The sequence below is a fragment of the Oenanthe melanoleuca genome, chromosome 6 (assembly GCF_029582105.1).
Source record: "Oenanthe melanoleuca isolate GR-GAL-2019-014 chromosome 6, OMel1.0, whole genome shotgun sequence".
Lineage (NCBI taxonomy): Eukaryota > Metazoa > Chordata > Aves > Passeriformes > Muscicapidae > Oenanthe > Oenanthe melanoleuca.
In genome coordinates, this window is record NC_079340.1 from 11,776,840 (window position 1) to 11,801,691 (window position 24,852).

At 41.9% G+C, this 24,852-nt stretch overlaps 1 protein-coding gene across 8 annotated transcripts in view; it reads right to left on the reverse strand.

The window, feature by feature from the left end:
* ZMIZ1 (zinc finger MIZ-type containing 1) overlaps positions 1-24,852 on the reverse strand; it is a 335,675-nt gene that overhangs the window by 198,174 nt on the left and 112,649 nt on the right. For all 8 annotated transcript variants that reach the window (XM_056494322.1, XM_056494317.1, XM_056494320.1 and 5 more), the window contains one exon: positions 19,461-19,543. The gene's annotated coding sequence lies outside the window, so the exon portion shown is untranslated. The remainder of the gene's footprint in view (positions 1-19,460; positions 19,544-24,852) is intronic.

Here is a 24,852-nt window from a genome sequence, read left to right on the forward strand (position 1 = left end):
TTTTATGACAAACAAGAGGACAACCTATTCAGGGTGGCAGGAAGGGGATGTGTGTGATCCTTCAGATGAGCATTGAGCCTATTTCGCTGATTAAAAAAAAGGTTTCTGTTCATCCTTAAATGGAATAGTTGCAGGTACAGTCTTTATTTACCTCTACCACAAAATCAGTACAAGTCATATCAATAAATTTATCTGCAAAAGTATGTAAAAATCTTATTATTTAATGATTGATTCTTAAACATGGAAAAATCGGCACCAATTTTCATTATATTTGTTGCTGCTAATTTTAAACAGATACTTTTTCAAGAGAAGCATTAAAAGCATAAGCATAACCATCTTCCTTCCCTGCCTGCCTTTGTTTACCATGTAAATTGCCACCCACACACTTTCCCATATAGAGCACAGTGGGGTACTATTCACCAGCACAGAGCTTCAGAAAATGCAGCTCCTGTCCCCAGCAGGAATAAGGTTGTGCCTGGAGTTCACTCTTTAAGTCACATAAATTTATCTGGGGGTAACAGGAAAAAGATGCCTGATAAGAGTCACTGAGCTAATCCGACTTACACCTAATGGACCTGAGGGTGGGGGAATGGAGGGAGACACAGAGCACAAAACACACAGAGAACAGATCATCTCAGGAAAAATAATTTTAAAACCATGAATTTACATTTTTCTGGGGTTCCTTCATGACACACACACAACCAACATACTGTACTATGCATCCAAAAATGTGCCAAATCAAGAAATCAAAAAGCAACCCAAAAACTACATAGGTTTAAACTTCAAAACAACAAAAAATTTTAGGAAGTATTTGAGGGATGCCTTTTATAATATTACTTTCTTCCTTTTAAAAGGAAATACTCTTTTTATTCCTATCCTTAACAAATGCTGTGCAACCTTAAAATCCATTTGTGAAGTGCTGTCCTACCACTGTACACTCAGTGAAGGCACATGATGTTTCTCAGATAAGTACCAGCAGTTGTATTTTTATGCATTCAACACAACCTCCATCTGTGTGCCTGCAAGCTGGAGGTTTGTCATATGGGAAAGGAGCTCCAGGAGCAGCTCACTGCTCTCCACTTGCTGCAGGAGCTGCAGGAGGGAGAGAAACCTTTGTATGCTTCAGTCTTCCTTTGGGTAAACTATTAGCAACCTCTAGAGAACAGAAATAAGACCTCTACATTGCTGTGTATCACAGACTGCAAAGGAAAGAAACAGAAACACACACGTAAGCTTTGCACAGGAAAAAGTATTTTATTTCAAGATCTCAATGCAATGCTACTGCTGGGGAAGACAGGTGCTAAAAAAAAAAAAGAAACAACCCATGGAAGGAGCTGAGAGAAACAGAACCAAAATATTCTACCATCCCCATCTGCAATACATCTCCATTTAGAGGTTAACATGGACACACATGCACAATCAAAACCTCTACTTTCCATCAGAAGACAAAATGCATGTTGTACAAACACAGGTAGCATCATGTGCACCCATTCACTAAAGCTATGTTCTTACATTTACAGAGGAAGAAAAAAATCTAATCCTGGCTTAAAACATACAAAAACTCAATGCAAAGTGTATGCCTGAGGATTTTCAAGTATCACTTTTCCAGTTACATCAGTAATAACTTTTGTAATTTTGAATTTCCATGATGGGGGTATCCCTTGCAGGTTTCAATTAGCAGTCTTTACTGTCTGAAAGTCTTTACTTTAATCTAATTTTTTTTTTCCCCTGCAGTGAAATGTTTTGCCATTAAGCAAAATGGAGGATTAGGAATAATGACAATTAATGGAGCAAATGTTTGTATAATGAAATCATGCTTGTATCAGCAAGCAGAGAGAGAGACTCAGGACAGCCTTTCTGCACTCCTGATTTTACACCGTGCAGCTTCAGGTATTATAGGAAAACAACTTAGAGCAAAAGACAATCCTCTGGCTCCTGATCTGGCATTGTGTTTACTAAGGACACACAGAAGTGACATTATCCCAAGTGACATGTTAGGCAAGCTTAGAACTTACACTTCGTTCTCCCTCTTTCTTTTTCACTCCCTTGAAAAGGTTTTGGGGAACATGGATTTTTAAGACTGCCAAGTAAATCTGTGGCTGAGAAATTCAGAAATCAAGTGGCCCATGGTCTAGACACCATGTTTTTTTCAGGGAGACTGCAGTGTACATTTAGGTCTCTTTTCTCAAATGTCATCTTTTAACATTTATTTCTGACTACTCTTATCTCAAATGCTTTATTCTAAGAACCAGAATGGATTTACAGATTATAGACTATGGGCTTCCTGCCCACAGCTAAAGTTTCATAGACAAGATACAACAGTAATAGCCACCTTCCCACTTCTAGGTAAAGAGTTAAACAAGAGGTACCCAGTGAGAAAGCAGCTACTGAAAAACTTCAGAGTACTCCCTCAAAACTCCAGTCTTCAACTATTCCCAGACCAGCTTAGCCCCAGGATGCCCCAGTGGCATCCCTGCATATGGTGTCTATGCAGGAGGCTGCAGAGACTGCTCAAATCCCCACAGGGGCAGAAATGAGGAAAGGCTGGATCTCACCAACACTTTAAAGGAGTCAGGCTTTGCAGAAAGGATGGAAAACAGCCCGTGCTGTACATATCAGAATTTAGTAAGGGTCTTTTTTGTAGTGCCAAGGTAACAATCTCTGTATGAAAGAAACTGTGCTCGGGAGCTTGAACGTTAAAATAAAGGTATTAATTTTGAAGGGAAGGACAAGCCAATAAAAAGCAAATTCAATCATCTTCAAAAGACTTCAGTGCATAGCTCAGAAAACAATGGCAGAAGACAGATGCCTTTACCATGATAGGAGGACAATATGTATTGGAAAGGGGAACTTGCTTTCTTGGAAACTTTAGTGTGAGTCCTAGAGGCCTTTGTTGCCACCTAGTCAGAAGTTAGCAAGCTTCAATCCAGCTTGCTACCACTTCAGTTTTCAAACATACTCTAGCAGTCTTTCTTTAAAGGTCAAACACAATCAATTTTCAATAGGTAATTTCTGACACTTTGACAAGACTAGTAATGTGCAATATGGTAAAGTCTGGCTAAAGTAGTATTTCCAAGCATTCTGCTGGGTTTTGTCTATGAAAAGCCTCTGCCATTTAATTTCTATCCTCTCTCTGAAAGCAGGTAGCCTCCCAAAACATTGCAACTGACACAAGGTGTTTGCACTTCACTAAATTTTACTTCTTTGCCCAATTAAGTGATACCACTGAACACTGCTTTTATATAAATATTTGAGCATATCATGTTTATTTAAAATATATATATATAACCAGGAAGGACATCAGAGAAACAAACTGCTCTTCCATTCTCTTAATTCCCAGGTGCCCAGGTGGGTCAACTGTATAATTTCTTCTTACTCTGTTTTCCCAGGAGATGGAAGGCGTGGTATACACTCAGGGCTGTATTTTCCACATGCTAAAAAACTGCAACAAATTTAAGATAATATGTGCACACACATGCACAAAGCAGGCTTTCTTTTTTTCATTCCTTCAACTACTTCAATTGGTTTTCTTTGGAGTCACAAAGATACATCTAGATGCAGTTTACTTCTGCCAACATGCCTGTACAATGTATCTATTCAAAGTAGTGTGTCTTGTGAGATTAGGGGCTGCTTATGCTTTTACTTAAAACTGCTGATGTTAGCTTCATGTAAGATGTACAGAAATCAGGACTGGTAATTCTGGGGATAGGTACTAGGCTACAATGTAATTTACTGACAGAGTCAGGGTGTCCACAAAGGTAAGGTTTAGATCTGCTTTCTCTCAAATTCTGACAAATCAACTGCAAAACTGACCTGTGATAAAATTACTTCTCTCAGCTATACACACAACGTTTTTCTTTGGTCAATCATGTGTGCCACAACAACATGAATTCTTTTTGTAATGGTGTTTTACTGCTCAAGTCTTCTGAACAAGATACTGAGTTAAACTACTCAGTTCAAACAAATTATTTCACAAATTTTGGCTGTGTTATGGCTGGTTCTTTTTGAATGCTCCAACTAAAAGATTCATCATTCATAAAGGCACACTGAAGAGGTTACAAATCCATTTCTAATGGAAATTTGGGGACTGTTTACCTTTTCTATGGGCCATTTCCTCACTCAAGGTGTATGACTATACACAAAACAAGCACTTTATTGCTACTACAACTACATTGCTGGCAGAGAAAGAACACTGCCTATTCTTCTCTAATTTCCCTTCTCTCTCCTCTAAGGAAAACCTCAAAAATATCTATCAATGCACAATTTCATGAAAACCTCTTAGGCTAGAATCTGTGGGATTCCCTCAGTCATTAATGCTGTAACAAAGAAGCCCTGCTTATCCACCTACTTCAGAAAGTATCATGACCCTAAGCCTCATTTTATACTCTGATTTAGTTAATATTTTTGCATCACTCAACAGCTTTTACCCAACCAGAGCACATTCTCAAGCACACATACACAATAATGTGTTCTTAATTACCCTGTTGGTGGGAGAGTCTGTCAGGTTTCTTACCTTTTATTTTTAGCCACTTCCAAGTTCTTTTCATCCAAGTCTGAACCAGGGAGCAGGGAGCATTTATTTCTATTAATCAATCAATGATGGCAGTGGTGGTGCACTCTAGTTTTTCATTCTGACTGCAAAGCAAAATTAAAAGCTGTATTTTGCAAATTTACGCATTATAGATTGCAGCAGCAGCTGGTGGACTGCTGCTGAGACAGACCGTCTTCTCCCTTCCAGTCCCCTGTGACTGAGATGGAAGAATTACAGGACAGCATTAGCAGCTGCTGCTGCTGCCCCAGAAGCAGCAAGCCAAGGTCTCTGGAAAAATAATTGGGGACGTGGGGGAAGGGAAGAAGGGGGACAAAGAAGTTGGGGAAGGGAAGGCACTGCCAAGGCTGGCGGCACAAACAGCACTGCGCCTCGCCCTCGAAAGAAACAGCTGAGCTGGTCTGGGCTTCCTTCAGCAGACACAAGGCTCTTAAGCCATTATGAGACTTGGAAACACTACCGGTTTTTGATAAGGACTTTAAGAGAATGAAGAAAGAGTGAGAAAAGGCAATATTCCTTCCAGTCCGATGCTTGCAGTTTGCTCTCGAATCCTCTACAAAAAAAGCACAGTACAATGAGCAACACCCTTCCTTGCAGCTTTGCAACAGAGTCATTCCATGGAGCACTCCACATTAGCACACGCACAGTCTACAAGTCAGTTCATGCCCTGCCTGTCTCCTGAAAAACAGGGGTAACCAAATCCTTTCTCACACACATGCAGTCATGAAGATAAATAACTAATGACTCCAAGACATCAGCAGTTTGAAAACACTTCCAGTCAGTCATTTTTAGATAGATTTCAAAGTGAAACTAGTGGGAATTATGCCCATTTAAAAAAAAACAACTAACTACTCAGTGCAAAAATCAGCTTGCTTATGTATTTGGTCACCTAAGCAGTGGCTCAGTGCAAGCAAGCAATGCCCATCTATGCTACTCAACACGCTAAATACAAAGCTCATCTCAACAGGGCTGAAAAACACAAGTACACTGCCTGACCAAACCACTTCCACACACATCTGAAAACCTGAAGCTCACCCCAAAGCTTTCATGTTTCCCAGTGGATCTCTTGGGTTCATGCTGACCTCCGGGGCCCCTCTGAGTGGGACAGCAACACGCCTCACTCCCTGAGAATGAAGAGCACTCTTTACAACAGTGACTTCCAGTTGAAACAGAAAAGACCTGTGAACGCTCCTTTTCAATAGAGATCATCTTTACACACAAACCCCACATGGGTCAGGCGTGTATCTCTCACTAGTCCTTCTACTAAGAGACTTCAATGCAAGAAACTACTTGGTCCAGTGGACACCACTTCATTTTCACAGCAGTGGCAAAGCCTTCCATATTAGCCATAAAAGATATTATTTGAAGAAAACATTCAGCTATTCCAAAAGAAAAAAGGAAACAACCACTGCCACCACAACAGATACAGCTTTCTCTGCCTCTCATCATTAAAACAAAGAGAAAAAAAATAGAAAACAAACAGGAGAAAAGAAAATATTGAAACTTCTTCGAATTGATCTCATACACATAAGCCAAGAAATCCTTAAGGTCAGAAGAAAGTACTGGTGGCTAAAACAGTTTGCATTGGTTTTGTTGTGTGTCAGAACCCCTCTCAAGATAAGTCAAGAACACTGTATACAAAACCAGTATCATTATAAGCAGACACAGCCTTCTCTCAATGTTTGTATTTCACATTCATTTTGGGAAGCTAAGCTAGTGATTTCTATCTGAAGAAACAGCTTTTGATATATCATCAATTTCCTGAAGAACATATAAGTTTATTGAGCAGGGGTTTTCAAACTGTTATCTCATTTGATAGTATTATGCCTTACTTTTAAAAAAATTTTTTTTTTTTAAAACTATAGTTAAAATATTGAGATGCCAGTAGAAGATGCTTACTTCCTCAAAATCTAACTACAGGTATCAGCTGCTAAGATTATCAGGGACTCAATCTGTTTAGAAGTTTTTGAATAAAATTAAATAAATCCTTCTTCCTTGGCATATTAGATCCTACCATTGTTTCTAAACACAGAGTATTTAGTCAAAGTACTTGTACACAAGTCTCAGATTAAATCCACCACCATATGAATTTTTAATGCATATAGGAAAGGAGTTTCAGCAACGTTAAACCATTTCTGCTACTACACGTGCTTCAAAAGTCATGACTCCCAGGTGTTACAGTGATGATAAGGATTAGAACATACATCTAGCATTTATGTCAATTTATAGCTGTGTAAGTGAGTAAACAGCTGAGGACAAGAAGGCTAAACTACACAAAAGCCCTCACTGTTTTCCTAGAAGTCTTAACCAGTTAAAGAACAGGGCAGTTTTTTTTCCTCTATAACTCATGAGGAAGGATTTATAGAATGGCTTGGAATATTGCCACAAGACAACTAAGGCCTCAGAAGCTCCAGCATCACACACATGGAAATGGAGGATCAATAGAGACCAATAACAGGGTACAATGAGAACCTGCACCCGAAGCAGCCCATTTCTGGTGGTGATATCATGTGTCTCTATACTGAAAATACTAGCTACGGCAAGCTTCTTCCTCAGCAGCAGTTCTCTCAATGACATCTCAGGCACTCAAATGTTATCTGAAGTTACTCATCTCAGTGACTATACTGTCTCTTTCTCCTCCCTCCTTTTTGACCTGAAGCTATTTTTGAACTTGACCTTCTTTCAGTCTCTCCAGTCAGAAAGAAGCCTTTGATTTTTCTCGCGTTTGGGATCGTGATGGAGAGTTAGGCACTATCCACTGCTCTTTGTGTAAGAATGCTTTTTGCTCTCCTTACACCATCTCTTTGTCACTCATATTTATTTACCCACAATCCACTTGTTTCACTTATTTAACACATCAGCATACCTGTACCTTTCTTCCCCTCTTGGCTAGGAGGCCTCACAACACAAAAACTTAAGAAAGCCATCTACTCATGAAAATTAATTTCAGCAGGTGTTTCTCCTTTGCAGTAAGTTACCTTGGTGTAAGTGGTTTTAGTGGGTTTTTTTTACTAAATACAAATACATATGGAGACATTTAAGGTATTCTGCCACTCACTTCACTTTTCAAGATTGAGAAGTCTGATGTTCAAGAACATAAGATGTTTGTTTTGAAGACAGCGTGGCCTTACTACACACACAATAAGACACTTGAAATAGCAGACTGTGCCTGTACTTCACGTTTCATAAACATACATACAGTTTCTACACTCGGGCAATTACCTCACATTTCACGCAAAGGGCATTAGAAATATGACACCTGGGCTCACACATCTAGCCTGAAGCTCCAGGCTCATAATGCACCTTGTGTGTGTATGTGTGAATGCACATTGTCCAAAAATGAATCAACTGCAAGCTTACAAAAGGAAGAAAGTAGACATACTGCAAAGTTCAGCCCCTCCATCAGAAAGCATTACAGCTACAAATATTCTGGTAGCCTATATAGTATATTCATGTTACAAGTAGTAAATTTGGTTTGGATGTATTCATATCCAAAGAAATATTTCCACCTACCAAACAACACAAAACCTTCCCTAACATTCTGCATGTTATCATGGATACATTCTTATACCACTATGAAAACTGAATCCCCCCATTAAACTGTTTGCAGAAGTCAAGCTACATTTGGGCAACAAAAGGAGCAAATGTAGATGATTCCCTGATTTCACACATAAACCCAAAAGGTCAAAAAAACAGGTGGTTATTACTCAAATTTTTTAACAAGATATAATTTGAGATTAGTATCTACAGTCCTGCACCACACTGTGGGTGAAGGGAATAAACATTGAAATGAAACTCCACCACAAACCCTATTTCTAAAATACCTTCAATTCATTATTAAGATTCATTCAGAACAAAGAATTTTCATTCTACAAAGAACTGTAAAGTGTACCTGATATCAGTTCAACTTTAAATAAACACTGACAATACTTAAAAATACTTTGACAAGGCTGCTAAAAGGAAAGTTCTGTTTTTGCCAGACCTTATTACTGAGTTTCCCTACTGAGGAACATAATAGGTTGCTGACTGATTACTCTATTGTGTAATTATTCAGAACTTATCATATACACATCATCTCATAAGATAATGTGGCTTGTCCTACAATCTTCCTGTTTCCATGACCAGCCCTTACAAGAAGCTAGAGGCATAGGTTGGTTTGGCAAATTTCTGGATCAAAACAGTATCTGGCAATGCTTCAAACTGATAGCAATCAAAAAAGTCACAACAGATTCAATGGCCAAGGACAGTGAAGTCTCTCTTCCAGACATTTACCTTCAGTGAGATGGAAAGAAAACAGGCTTTAGCTATGTACCACCAGTGAGAGCAGCAGGATTATTTCAGTTGAGAAAAGCAGATGTTGAATTACCTAAAACTTAGTGCAAAAAGGGTTGCAGCATCAGCAAATACATGGAACAAGCAGTACAAGTGGAACAGTAACACAAGCATCAGGCCACTGTGCATTTCTAGTGTGCATAAACTACAATACACTGCATGCATTTGATAAACAACAGAGATCTCTCCTGTTCCAAACTTTATGGTATTGCTCACTGCTGCACCATAAGTAGTACATGCCCCTTACTTAGGAAAAGTCTCAGAAAATTTCCATGTTAATTCATTTAACTAAATAGCTGGAATAAAGTTCTCTTCACAAGCTTCTAACCTTATTGCTTCACCCATACTTCCTCAAGATCAAAACTCACTTGTTGTGGCACATTAAAAGGAAAAATGTGACTGAAATCTATTTTTATCTACAAGCTTCTGGAGGGCTAGTATACAGATGTACATTTCTTGTACTTGCATATGTAATCAATATTTAACATTTTCTATTTTTACTGTAAAATGACAGCTCACAGGACTAACTGCTAACTGCACAGATCACTAGAGACACACCCTGGGGAGTTCTTTGTCTATAGACATTTTTCAGGAAAACCCACTGCCTTTAACTTGAAAAAAATACTCAGTAGAAATGGTTGGACAGAACTGGCTTCCTGAGACATATTATAAAACAAAAGCTGGTGACAACCAAAGCAAAATCAGGATCAAGGGAGAACAGTCCTCAAAGTCTAAACTGAAACTTTATCCTCTGTGAAAGCAGCCTATATATCTGGAAATAAAAGTTTTGTCTTTTCTCATGGAAAAAAAAAAAAAAAAAAGGAAGCAGAGGCAGAGGGCATTGAATTAGTTTAAAATATAGTGAATAATATTTGGAGTATTTTTACATACATGAAAGCAGTAGGAACAGAAAACATTCTCTTGTGGGTTAAGCCAGTCATCCCTCTAACTGGGTATTCTGAGCAGAAGGTATTTATGTAGGCAGGGTACACGAGCCCAGCTCTTGTCTGTAGTTTCTGCCTTTACTCCCCAGCACCTACAGTGAGACAGCAGCAGGAACAGCATGTGGCTCCCTTCATGTCTGCTCATGAGCTTTGGTCCACAGCTGTGTTTAACCTGGTGATCTGCCTTCACAGCCTCCTACAGCAGCAGTTCTGCCAGGTAAGGCAATTCTCCCCTTGGCATGGCCAGCATTTCTCTACAAATACCAGTCTTGCCTCCACTCCCTAGTAGGATTTTAATGCTATCTTACTTATTGTTTACAGGAAAGACCTGTAAAAATAATGTTCAGTTGTGCAGTATCCTCACCACTCCTTTTGCAGCAGCCAGGCACACCTCTTGCCCATGAGACTTTTCTAAATATTTCCCATCACATGGCGTGCAGCAAGAAGAAAACAGATCTTCTAGATCAGAGAAAACAAAACTCTTCAAATAAACAAACTGTTGTTGGGTTTCCCCCCTCAACCACTTGGAGCACAGAAAGATCACAGCCATGCACCCCATTCTGTTATCTAAAAAGGTTATGAACCCCTGACCGATCAGCACTGTCATTCCCAGCACTGGAAGTTAAACATCATTTCAACTTCACTTGTTGTCAGTGATCCTTTTCTATCATTGCTTTTATTTTTAACAAATCACCCCAAAAGCTGTAGTTTAAACAAAGAGAAGGAAAGACGAGGTAAGACTGATGTGGTGAAATTTGCTATTAGACAGCCAGGCTACTTGTGTGATGATTATCTGTTTCTTGCAGAAAGAATGATCCAAAGCTACTATTTACATGCTCAAACTAACCCAGCCCAGTTTGTCTCTAATGGTGAACAGAATAATCATGTGAACTATCTAGCTGGCAGATCTGAATGGCAGCAACTTCTGCCAGAGGCAGCAATGAGAACACATTGCTTTTCACAGCCTAATACACTCTCTAAATTCAACCAGAGCTGTCTGAATGATGACTACATTTGAAAAGAGGTATCAAAAGCATTATGATGGGCCACACACATGAATTTAGCAGGAATTTCTAAAGCACAAAGGGGAGAGAGGCATTCATCTCCTCTAGTATATTCAACCACGAGTGCCCCTGCCCCTTGGTGTTGGGGATCTGCTCTGGAAACACCCACCTTGGAGCTCAGAAGTTTCCATCATTCTGGACACCTGCTGACACCTTACACAAAAGCCAAATACTTGATGCTTATCTATCAGCTGCTGTGGCTCATACAGAAACCCCCCAGCCCTCAGTGCAGTGCTCTCTCACCAGCCACTTGAGCCACCTGTATGTGTCACTCCCCTTCCCCTCTCGGTGTTTGCTGACCGTGAGTGGTGCACAGGTGACACACTGGGCTGAGACAGGGGAGGAACACTGCTGACCAACATGCCATTTATCTTTTTTTTAAACCCCTAATCTACATATTTGGAGAGGCAAAGAAACAGAGAATATACGATTCACCCTTGACATTCCACCAGATAACTCCAATCCTGTAAAATGCCCCCTAATGACCTGAATATAATACCATGGTGTTACAGTGTCACTTAAATACTGCAGGGTCCTTCCTCTGGCAGTGCAGTCTGCAGACTTAATATGTCATGTACAGGATTATACTGCCACTAAAATATTACTTAGTGCTGCTGAAATTTCAAATTAATTCTGGGAGCTAAATCATTATTCAACTCTGCCTTTGCAGAGATACATTCCCCTGGTTGTTTCAATAACAGTGATTTTAGAACTAGAAGGTTGTTACTGTCTCTTCAAGGCTTGCTCAAAAGGAGAAGTGGCCTCTAAACTGTCAAGCAAGTTAATGCAGTGATGCATGGATGTTTGTGACTAAAAAAAAATTTGAGAAAAACGGGCTTAAATATTAAGAGAGATCATAGTAATGTGGCTGATGAGTCATTTTACTGTTTAACAATACAATAAGAGACTAGCCCAGTTTTCTCTATATTTATCTACATACACACTCCTGTGCTCCCATCCACCACCACCCTCCTCCACAGACAGATTTCATAATAATTGAGGGGACATATTCTCGATGAAGTGAATGATGCAACTGCTGGTAACTGATGAAAATGATCTTTGCCAGTTGAGGATGTGGCTTTCAAGTCATTCTGAGCTCAAGCTTTTCAAACCTAAATAAACAAACTTGAACTTTTTGCAGCTCTGGGTTTCTTCTTCCTGAATAATTCCTGTTACTAGTGAGTATCCTGTACTTTTAGGTGACTACAGCACTTCAGCACTAAGAGGGGCCAATCCTTGACACTGCATTAGAGCCAGTGTACACAATAACTTGCTAACTTATGAAGTAAGGGAAGACAAAAAACATTGGATGGGCCAATCATAAAAGCAAGTTTCTATCCTCTGAATGTTTGCCCATTTTTTAACATTGTGTTTAGATTAGTTGCTGTTTCTCAGTTAAAATACCAGGCTGCTCACTTCTACAATGAGGTTTCTTAAATCTGGGAAGTGTTCCCAAGATATATTGAAAAAACTCCCAAACCAAAACCCCCCCAAAACCAGTGGTAAATGAGGAACAAGACAGGGCCAAACACACAGGCTGAAAACAACTTGTGGCAATGAGTCTAAATTAGGAATAGTCAAACTTTCTCCTTATTAAAACTGTTACCTACTTCCTCATTCATTAATACTGTCCTTGTTTACACTTGCAGCCAGGCCAAAGATTTTCCCCTCCCTCCAAATATAATTTCCTGCTATTGACAGACATGTTCAAGTGCTGGATGTGTGTATGTCTACATGGCATACTGCAGGCAGAGGCGAGCCTTGCTGGCCACCATCCAAGCCAGCTGTAAATGAGCCAGCTCCAAACTGGAAGCTGTGTAAGCACAATTAGCACAGCAGTAAGCCTGATCTAACACATCCTGCCAAGAGACCGAGCTTATTAGCTCCAGCTCAACAATGTGGACAATGGAAATGGGGCTTCTGCTTTGGCTCCACACAAAATGTGGGCAGCTGAAGACAAGCACATCAAGCTCATATCTGCCCACAAGACATGGTGTAAGTACATCTTCTCTTGGGGTATGCCCTCTGCTGCAAGCACCGCACTTTCATACTCTGAGCACTGTGAGCAGATGGAGGGATCAGGGGACTCCAGGTGAGAACTTCTGAGGCACCATAAGAAAAAAAGCACCAGGCACCAAAAAGGTCAAAGGGAAAGGTGAGGGAAAGGCAGAGTAAAGCACTGTAAGACTCTACAGACTGATAAAAAGCACTCCACTTCTGGCTTGTCCAGGTCCAGAGCAATAATGATCAAAACCCATTACTGTACTGTGGGTGTTAAAATAGCTCTGCACAGGTGCTCCCACCAACAAAGAATTCACTATTTCTGGTGGACATCCTAGAACAGTCCAAAAGAGGAATGTGCTCAGAGAAGGAAATCTGCTATCAAACTGGGACCCAAAAAACCAATGCTCCCCTGGTGCCATAGTTTTTATTAAATGAGCAGTGACAGTCTAGTGGCTGGCAATAGTAGTATGAGAAACTTATAAATTCAGAGCAAAATGAGACAAAAATCAAATTGTAGCAATGAAATCATCGGGGGGTGGGGGGGGAACGATTTAAGAAGAGCACCAGAAGAGACTGGGAATGTTTACATTTAAAAGGACAGTAATGAAATGGTCATTGCTAAACTATATTTAGCAGAAACCAACCTATACAAGCTAGTGAGCTTCTACCCACCCAGTAAGTGAGCACATGGGCTAGAGGAAATTCCATTGAAGGCCCCAAATCAAAGGCAACAAAGAAAACACCTTATTCAACACCTAATTATTTTGTTGCATCTCTGTCAACAGACTGTTCTGTAGCAAACACTCAGTATCTTTGGAAGGCGGTGCCCATGGCTGTTTTCTTTTTCCTCCCACTCTGCTGTAAAGGAGTATTTTTAGCTTTCAGTTTGAGCTTCCTGAGGTATGGGACAGGTACAAGCAAGAGAGAGAAGGGACCCCACAAGGTGTGGCAGACACACTCCTCCACACATTCAGATTCTGCAGATTAACTAGGTTTAGTTTGACTTCTTAGATTTTTAGATTACAGTGTGTGTGCATGGAGGCTTTCCATGATTTGCTAGCTTGAAGTATTTTCTTTGAAAGGGCTTAGTTTGATCTGTGGTGAAGACTGCAAATTCTCAGCAGAGTACAAGCAGTTTATATATCTGTCCCTGTCCCTTGCCTGATCATCAGTTTGGGCTGTACACCTGCTGGCACTTCACACAGAATTTCTCACTCTAGTAACACAGATCCCACTCATATATATCCTCATGATCCAAGGCAGCATTTGAATCACTGATACTTGCTTCAAAGGAGTGTTTTTCTTCCCTTTTCCCTATCCTTTCATAAACTTCTAAAAACATGACCAAATCAAACCAAATTAATCACACCAGGTTAAGAGACATAGACAAAAGAAAAACTGAGAGCTGAGATTACACTTGTACTGTTCTTTTGTCTTGAAAAGGAAATAATTTTCTCTCTCTTTTCCCACTTGAAGGCCTGAAAAAGAAAGCTATGCTGTCAGAAATATCAAGGCCTAATAAAATGTGTGAAAAACCAGCTGCACCTTGAACTTACTAACTTCAAGAAGGTGAAATAGAGAAATGTAATTAAATACTACTTGATATGAAACATTTAAAAATATGCAACTGTTTGATTACTGCAGGTTAATTTAGACTTATTTAGATTTTTTAGTCATTTAAAAATACATATATAATCATTAACCATTGTTAATACAGCAACAACTATTCTGAAACAGAATCTCAATTTACACACACATCTAATATATCTAAAATATAGAGTATACATACCTGGAGGATATAAAAGTCAAATAACCATCCAGTACCTTTACTTACACACACTTTCAGTGAAAAGATAGAAAATCTTGGCTTATAAATCTGAATTAAAATACCCTAAAAGAACACATTTCTAATAGTCAGAAGAAAACACTGAGGAGAGAAACATGATTAAGGGAGAAAGAGAGGGTAGAGAAGTAAAATATTTGCCAGTTAGCTCTGAATACTTTTGTATTGAAGAAAAATAAATACTCAATCTTCGTATTATTTCTTTTGGAAATACTTCTTTGCAGAGAGGAATGCAAGTTAGCATCCTTTATAAGGCCATAAGAATCTTGGATATTCCTCCTTAAAGTAAGTCTAGTACAGGACACCAATCTCCCACCCAGTGACATGATAAACAGAATCCTTGAATACTGATTTTATTTGGTCTCCCTTCAAAGCAATAGTTACTTAAAAAAAAAAATAAAAAGAGAAAAGAATCAGAAGCCATCTGCCAAAGGAAGTACCTCAGACTAAAAGACCTGTCTATACTCACTATATGTACATTGCTTTTTGTTTAGACAAAGTCAGACCATAGATTGCAACGTGTCTGCAGAAGGTTCTTCTATTTTTAACTAATACAGTCCTGCCAGTATCAATTCATCCAGATAGAAAATCCTTCATTAAAAATACAATTTACTTTGGTTGCTTTCCACTATGTTGAAGTGACAGCTTTCCCAACCACTGTCAAAGGCCATTAGGAGCAGAGAGCTTTTGAGAGCAAGTTTCAACCATGACTCCTGTTGGCCTGCCTAAACAAAAGTTTCCTTAGGAAGGCTTGGGAATCCTTAGATGGGAAGGGGCAAAGCCAAAGGGCATGAAAAATATTATTCAGATATACATAGTATCACTACAAACAAAAAAATCTTTGCAGTGTCTCATACAGGCATGAAGTGACAAACCAGTGAAATATCCTAAGGAATGAGACAGAACTATGAAATATCTCAAAAAAAGAGAAAAAAACCCAAACAAACAAACAAACAAAAACCCAAAAAAACAAACAACAAAAAACTCTTGTACACTATTTCTGCTACCTAAATAGGTGGGATTTTTCACCTGAAACTTGGGGTGCTACAGCAATTTTACTAAAAAGTACAACACTGAAGACAACTCAAGCAAGAAGTTACCAACATTTTACTAAGCTATGCACATTTCTATGTGTCCACCTGGGAAAAAACCCCACATACACAAGCAGATAAACTCAACACAGTTTACCTTTGGAGTCATGGCTTACTTTTACAAAAGATGACATATATATCAGAGCATTTATATTTAAGTCAACATTTGAAACTATGCTTTTCCCTACAAATTACAGTAGAATAACTTCAGAACAACTCCTTAGCTTCATCCTATTCTCTTCTCAATCAACTGCTCTAGCTGGAAACCAGTAGAGTAGGAGTCAGACAATGTGACAATCTGTGGCAATCAGACATCACAAAATTAATTGGAACAAAACATAAAACATACTTTATTAACATAAATGATTCTAGACTTCATAAGTTTCAACACTAGGAGGATATAATTCAATAATTAGTCACACTTAAAGAGAGAATTCAGGATATTCAGGAGGGGACAGGAGAAAGGAGTGAAGAAGCCCTGTCAAAGTGCAGAATCCAAGCCCCTGCTCAATTCCAGATCTACCCATGTTCCTCCTCAGGGTGCCAGTTCTCCTGAAGTTGGGAAAAAAACACCTCTACTACTTCATACTTTAAAATGGAAGCTCAAAGACAAACTATGCTGCCTTTGTGTAACTTCTACTGCAATAAATAGTCAGATTCAGCAACAAGCCTGTCTTGGCAGGGTTGTACACCTCCCACTGACCACGTCCTGGGCAGCCTCATGGAAGATACCTGCTCACTGCTGGGGGTTTCACAACAAGCAGCTCTATCTCTGCTGCTCCTCCTGGGAGTGTCAGCACAGCTCCATGGTGCTGGGCAGAGAACCCACCCCGTTAAACTAAAAATAGCCCATTCATCCTGCCCCTCCCTCCCCGCTTTTGCCAGGCTATTTTTAAACAGATGCATTCTCTGTCCTTGTTCAACAGGCAGCTTGGCTGGAAGGGGAAGGGAGGAGGAGGAGATGCAGCCCTGCCAGCCCAGGCAGGGTCCCTTCAGCCCACCTTGCCTCTAAGACATAACATACCCATGGCATTAGGGACACACAGAGGTCCTCATAATCCCAGTTTAAGCTGGTGTTTGCAAAGTCTGAAAAGCAGCACGTACTATTCCCACAGTTAGATGGAAGAGGTTTGCATAATCTTATCCCTCATATCCCAGGAGCCAGAACTAATTCTGTGCTTTTCTGATTTGACTTGGGGATTCTACGCCACCACAGCAGGACTTAGGAAATGGCTCTGCACTGTAACCTTGTCTGAGTGCTCATCTTTTGTTTGCATTACTCTGCCTTGCAAGATGACAGCTATCAAGTCAGATTACTGAACGCCACTCACAGTGACACATGCCAAAAGTAAACCATTAAGAACGTCTAAATAAGAGCCAGGCTTAATATGTAGGTTGCCAGGTATTACATCTAGTAAGAAATAATTCTAGACAAGTTTAGCAATTATAAAATTATTAAATTTTTTAACTCAGTTCTTAAAATTCACTAATAAAATAAAAAACTCTACTGAATTCCTAAAAGAACCCTACATTTAAAGAGCAATTAATTTAGGCTGTCAGAAAGAAAAAAAAAAAAAAGGAATGGGGGGAAAAATACTGCAATTTTTTTCAAATCCTCCTAACCCCCACTGTTTTTTCTGTGTGTTTATGAAGCCTCTGGAAATACCATGGCAAACATTCCAGCTCTACAGCAGAGAGGCCACATGACCCAAAGGCACAGCAAGGAAGTTCTTTCCCAAGTTTCCTTATGGTACAGAAAACTGATTTTTATTTTCTTTTTCCAAATGAAGATCAAAGTCTAGGGAAATCTCCAGGAAATTTTCAAGAGTACAGTTTTAAAAACAGAGTGTTTCTTTATGTAGTGGGGTTTGGTGCTGTTTTTCCTTTTGTTATTTTATTTGTTATTGCTGCATTTCTATGCCTGCACATACATTTTTATTATCTAAGACCAGCATCTTAGACCTGTGTATTCAGGAACCATTAAATACAGTATACCATTTAAGTTGCCTCTAAAAACTATCTTATAATATTCTCTAGATCTTCTAATAGAGTTAAAATCAGTACTGCTGTATTTCTTAATATAGCCATGATCTTTTCCTGGCAAAAAATATGGCATTTACAACCTCTCCCCATTCTTGTCTTTCAGGATTATTTCAGCTAGCACTATTAATGAAAGGATTTATGCAAACAAGCTTTGCTAAACATTAGGAATAAAAAATTCTCAAAATCTGAACCTGAATCACAACCTTGCATTTTTACAATTGTGTGTGCATACTTGGAATTAACTGAAATGTAGGAGTGCTGATGAATCATAATGTAATAGGTGAGTATCAGAAATTTATGGTTGTCTGAAAACAACATACAAGAAAGCACTGGGAAGGAAAACAGTCCTGCAGTAGAAATGGCACAGCAAACAGCAGGCACTCACCACTAACTTGCTTTGTAACCATGTCAGAAATGCTTCTAATTATCAGAGGTAAAAGAGGGATGGCATTTCTGCTAGAAGCAAGTTTTACACTTTAGTCTTTCCTCTCCCTTCTCTTTCAGCCTATAAATATTAGTCTTACACATTTTTCTTCCATGCAGCTCTTGAAAAGGGTTAGTTTTTCAAGGCTGAGAGCAGACAGAAATGTTCATCAAGAAATGCCTTGAGGTTCACTCTCTGTAACTCATCAAAGTGGAGCACTGAAAATATGGATGAGGTGGATTGTATGAGCATGGTAAAGCAGATTTAAAATAAAAAAAAAAAAATCTATGTTCTGATGATCAGTCACATTTTTTCTTTTTGGAAATGGGTTCAGTTATGCACCCTCAGTGGTAATGGCCACAAGGTACTGACTCCCCCCCTAATTTCAAGTGCATTCAAAACAACTACAGATGCATGGAAGTATCTTTAGTTCTATTTCCCAATACATGGAAATGCCACTAGGATATGACAAGGAGCACAAATGGAGATGATCCACACAGCAGTGTAAGGAGAGGCAGCTGGTCCACAAGAAAATTAAGATGTAGGCCAAATTCTTGAGGAGCACTGAAGTACACCACAAATAAAGCAGAGATGAGCTTACCCACGGCTTTATTAAGTACATTAAAATATCTAAAAAAACCCAAAAGCAATGGAAAAGCAGCAAAGAACAAGTCTGCAAAGATTATTTTTCTTAAGTGAAGGAGGAAACAGAAACCCTGGAGTGCCCACTGTGCTTTTTTTTTTTTCAAATTCTGTAAAACAGCTAGACGTAAGATATTGAACACATTATTGAAACTATTGTTCACTTCTACTCAGGGATTTCTGCTTAGTTTATTATAAATGCACATTTATTGGCAGCAAGCAGAACATATTATTGCTGTGTTTTATAGCTCGAATGGCTCATGCAAAGAGCAATTTGTTTGTATTCTGTATCAGGATCAATACTGTGCCAGGGATAGCCTGAGGAATGTTTATGCTGAGGGCTTTGCTTGCAGTGTTTTGTTGTTGCAATCAATTGACCAAACAGGGCTGCTTCTTAAAACAACAAATAAACTATGATAGTGACCAGATCAGCCATTCAAGCATCAAACATGACACAGTATCTGGAAAAAGAATGAAGGCCCTCAAGTGTTTTCACTGCTTGATGGTACACACAGCTTTCCTACCTGAATATTTCCCACTGGCTCTTCTTCCTCTCAGTAGCTGGGGACTGTTTTCTCAATGCCCTCACATAACAAGATCCATTTTCCTGCAATAAAAATACAGACACATCATGTTTCCATTCTCCTGCAGAACACAGCAGCATTTGAATCAGCTCAGTGAAAAGACCTGAAATGAATTAAGAGCATTTAGGAGTCCAACAACGAAGCCACGAGGACCAGATCTGAGGCTGGGCTGGGGTTCCAGCCCAGCTCTTGCCACTCCCAAGCTTTTGAGACTCATTCAGCAGTTTAAGTATTACAGGTTTTCATGCCTGTAACAATGAAATGAGGAAAAGATAATGAGAATTCTGTTCAGGTTTATATCAAAATTTCCTGAGCCAAATGGTAATTTTTTTCAGTTAAAGGTCATGCTGAAGTCTCTTTTATTCTCTTTATAAAGGCTACTCCCTACTGTTGTGAGCTAAGTGCCATTAAAAAAGATAAACCAACCCCCAAACACTGCTTAAGAAAATACACCAAAAAACCTCAGAACCACCATCCTCTCTGCAGCAAAACAAAACAAGTATATGGATTACACTGGCGCAGCACTTCTAGGAAATGTTTTTTTAATTATAAAGAAAGATTGCAAAGGGAGATGGGGGAATGTTTACGGGTAGTCTGTATTTTGTTACATGCTGTTTCAGCAGGCAGACAAGGTGTCCTTACAGCATTATACTACCAGGCTCCAAAACACAGCAAATATTGAGAAAAGTAGCACAGTGACTATATTTTGCGTCTCTTTTGACTGACTTCCAAATAACTTCCACACACAAAAAAAAAAATCCATTAAACATGAAAAAACACATACTACTGGAAAAAAATACCAATTCAAACAAAAAACAGCACAGCAAACCCCACACAATCTGCAACGGGTCCAGCTGTGGGAGCAGACACTTTCACAACAACTCAAATGAAGCAAAAGTCACAGGTGACTTTAAAAAAATGCAGAAGAAAAGCCTCAAGTTATTACAAATAACTTGTTAGTTGCATTCAATGTTTGTTCTGAAGCCATATTTATCATTTTCACTGGTAATTCACAAAGAATAAAAACATGACTGAAAACCTTGTCAGAAACAGTCATCCCACCCCAACACACCCAGTGCCACCAAGGGACTGTCTGCTCCATACAGGGATGCTGCTGGTTTTCTCCTCTCACAAAAGGCAATTTTAGAGAAGCTACATATTGACAAGCAGTCTGTGTGAATGGTTGGCTTAAAGGCCTCATTGAACTCTGGATGTTTTCACTCAGAACAGATTTATTCTCATCCAGAAGTTCTCTCCAGTGTTTTTCTTCTGCTTATGCAAGGCAGGAAAAACATGTTAATTGATTCAAATTTAGTATGTGTTAACATGACTTTCTCAGCTAATGTAGACTGGTCTTTAATGAAGTTGCAATTAGTTATTTTAGTTTGTTTCTCCAATTGAGAAAGTTTTTTCTGCCTGCCCCAAGATCTGGGTACTGGTGGCTGGATTGAACTTTGGTCAGATCAGGCTATAGCACTTACCTGGACACTTGAATTTTGCCTCTCACTCCTCTCACCTGGACTCTAACACTTCATTTGTGCAGCTGCATGGTTAGCTGGAACGGGGGAACTGATTTCCTTCAGCATGTTGTCTCATAAACCACCGTGCCAACACAACAGAGGGAGCAGGCAGGAGCTGCTCACCACGACAGGAGAGCTCAGCCACCACGGCAGAGGGCAGGAACAGAGGCTGTTCAAACCAGCCCCAACAGCACTGCTGCAGCACACAGCCCCAGAGCTTTGTCCCCTCCTTTGTGCTTTATTCTGCCCATCTGTAAGACTGGCACCACAACTCCTACTTTCCTTTATAAAGCAACTCTTAAAATGAAAGGGCTAGCCATTAACATTGTGAATTCACATTACTGACCACCCAGCCCTTTCATGAAGCAGGTCCAAGCAGATTCTTAGGACACTGGCACTGTCCCCACAGGCATCTGCTCCCCGGTTTCCCTCACAACCTGCCCAGGGCTTGTACAATGTCCCCCTCACACCCCAGCCAGCCCCAGCTCTGCCAACACACTTCACAGGCAACTGGGAACAGCAATCAGCTTCTAAAAATAAAATTAGCTTCTCACAGCCTGGTCCCTTCCCTCGTCCTGTGTCTAAAGAGATCCGCAAAACAGAATCTGGCAAACATCGGGGGTAGCGGGCTACGCCTGCAAATGAGGATAGATGGTAGAGGAGTGTCAGCCGGCAAGCGCTTACAGCTGGCTTGCCCCGGCCGCCCTTCCCAGGTGTGTCCTAAGCCCGACCGTGGCACAGTGACTCGATCTGCGCAATTCCCAGCGTGTTCCCGGGTCACGGCGGACTCTGGGCAGCACGGATGCTGCCCGCAATCCCCGCCGGCCGGCGGGAGCGGGGCAGGCACGGACACGGCCGGGAGCCGGGAGCGCTCCGCCGGGACGGCTCCTGCGGCTGAGCCCAGCAGGGGGAGCGGGAAACGCGCGGCTCGGGATGCGCGCAGCGCGGGATGCTCGCAGAGCTGGATGCGCGCAGCGCTGGATGAGCGCAGCGCTGGATTAGCGCAGCGCTGGATGCTCGCAGCGCTGGATGCTCGCAGCGCTGGATGCTCGCAGCGCTGGATGCGCGCAGAGCTGGATGCGCGCAGCGCGGGATGAGCGCAGCGCTGGATGCGCGCAGCGCGGGATGAGCGCAGCGCAGGATGCTCGCAGAGCTGGATGCGCGCAGCGCTGGATGCGCGCAGCGCTGGATGAGCGCAGCGCTGGATGCTCGCAGCGCTGGTTGAGCGCAGAGCTGGATGAGCGCAGAGCTGGATGCGCGCAGCGCGGGATGCTCGCAGCGCTGGATGAGCGCAGAGCTGGATGCGCGCAGCGCGGGATGCTCGCAGAGCTGGATGCGCGCAGCGCTGGATGCTCGCAGAGCTGGATGCTCGCAGCGCTGGATGCTCGCAGCGCTGGATGCTCGCAGAGCTGGATGCGCGCAGCGCTGGATGAGCGCAGCGCTGGATGAGCGCAGAGCTGGATGCGCGCAGAGCTGGATGCTCGCAGCGCTGGATGCTCGCAGCGCTGGATGCGCGCAGCGCTGGATGCTCGCAGCGCTGGATTAGCGCAGCGCTGGATGCTCGCAGCGCTGGATGCGCACAGAGCTGGATGCGCGCAGAGCTGGATGCGCGCAGAGCTGGATGCTCGCAGCGCTGGATGCTCGCAGCGCTGGATGCGCGCAGAGCTGGATGCTCGCAGCGCTGGATGCTCGCAGCGCTGGATGCTCGCAGCGCTGGATGCTCGCAGCGCTGGATGCTCGCAGCGCTGGATGCGCGCAGCGCTGGATTAGCGCAGAGCTGGATGAGCGCAGCGCTGGATGCTCGCAGCGCTGGATGCGCACAGAGCTGGATGCGCGCAGAGCTGGATGCTCGCAGCGCTGGATGCGCGCAGAGCTGGATGCGCGCAGCGCTGGATGCTCGCAGCGCTGGATGCGCGCAGAGCTGGATGCTCGCAGCGCTGGATGCGCGCAGCGCTGGATGCTCGCAGCGCTGGATTAGCGCAGCGCTGGATGCTCGCAGCGCTGGATGCGCACAGAGCTGGATGCGCGCAGAGCTGGATGCGCGCAGAGCTGGATGCTCGCAGCGCTGGATGCGCGCAGAGCTGGATGCTCGCAGCGCTGGATGCTCGCAGCGCTGGATGCTCGCAGCGCTGGATGCGCGCAGCGCTGGATGAGCGCAGCGCTGGATTAGCGCAGAGCTGGATGAGCGCAGCGCTGGATGCGCGCAGCGCTGGATTAGCGCAGAGCTGGATGAGCGCAGCGCTGGATGCTCGCAGCGCTGGATGCGCACAGAGCTGGATGCGCGCAGAGCTGGATGCTCGCAGCGCTGGATGCGCGCAGAGCTGGATGCTCGCAGCGCTGGATGCGCGCAGCGCTGGATGCTCGCAGCGCTGGATGCGCGCAGCGCTGGATGCTCGCAGCGCTGGATTAGCGCAGCGCTGGATGCTCGCAGCGCTGGATGCGCACAGAGCTGGATGCGCGCAGAGCTGGATGCTCGCAGCGCTGGATGCGCGCAGCGCTGACACTCGGCTACTACTCCTACCGCGAGTAGATCAACCAGCTCTGTTGAAGGAGCCGACCAGGACAGGCCAGGAAAGCTGCAGGAGCCGGGGGGAGGAAGGACGGGCTACAGAGCCAGCGATTTTATCGTGTCCCCCGCAGCACCAGGAATTTTTCCGCGAGCTCTCCAAAGTCTCATCATCACATAAAAATTTCAGCTTTCAGCTCTTTGCTTGTTGTTTTTTGTTTTTTTTCCAAAGGATATATTTATCTCTAGGCTTCCAAAGTTCAAAACGAAAGCTGTAAAAATAAACCCTATAGATTTAAAAAACAGCAAAAGCAATTCAACAACCCCCCAAATCTGTTGTTTGTACATCATGGGCAAAAGAAACTCAAATTGGGGAATTTCACGTAATTTTACTTTATTTATTGACAATTAGCATTTTTAATTATGAAAATTTTATGTAAAATTTAAATATTAAAAATCCTGCAAGGAGGAACTGGAGGAAATCCAGTAGGGAAGTAACCAGGAGTTCATCTCTAAACCTCCCAATCCCAACAGTATCACTGCAATGGACTTAGGTCAAGCACAAAGAACCTTCCCTGCTTTCTCATCATATCCTGGTCCCACCTGGTGGCTGCCAGATTTTAGAGGCAAGTTTTAATAGATCTGTCTGGACTATCACAGACAGTCCTGGGATCCTGCTTCTCATCCTCAGCCTTACCCTCTGTGGAAAGCAAGAGCTGCCCCAGGGTATCTCTGTCTATACCTCAGCACTTAGCCTGTGCTGGACTTGAATAACTGCAAATAAATCAATCTCTAAAAGTAACCAAGAGTAAACCCTTCAGTTTCCATACACAAAATATCACTTGGACTCCACGTACCCAAACAAAAATGAAGAGATAGCAAATACAAAACACCCAAAGGAAATTGAAAAACAAAAATACTGATAGGATAGGCAGTTCAAGAATGTTGTACAATCCTCCTATGAAAATACATAAGGCAGGTGCATTTTAGGGTATTTTCCTACTTTCATAAATTATTTTGAAGTTCCAGTATTATTCTCCTTGAACTTCAGAACATGTTCAAACTCAAAATTCCTGTAAAACCACAGCATGTCAGCAATCCCAACTTCTCATTTATCCACAGCTGTAACTGGGTCATAAGTGAAGAACAAGAAGTGCTGCTCTTCCTAAATAAGCTTACTGGTCAGCAAGCGAACTTCTGCTATGCAAAAACATTAACAAACTTCCACAGAGAGTTTAACTATTATATGCAGTCCTTATTAGGTATCATAGCCCTCTATCATGACTTTTTAGAAACTTAGGGTTTC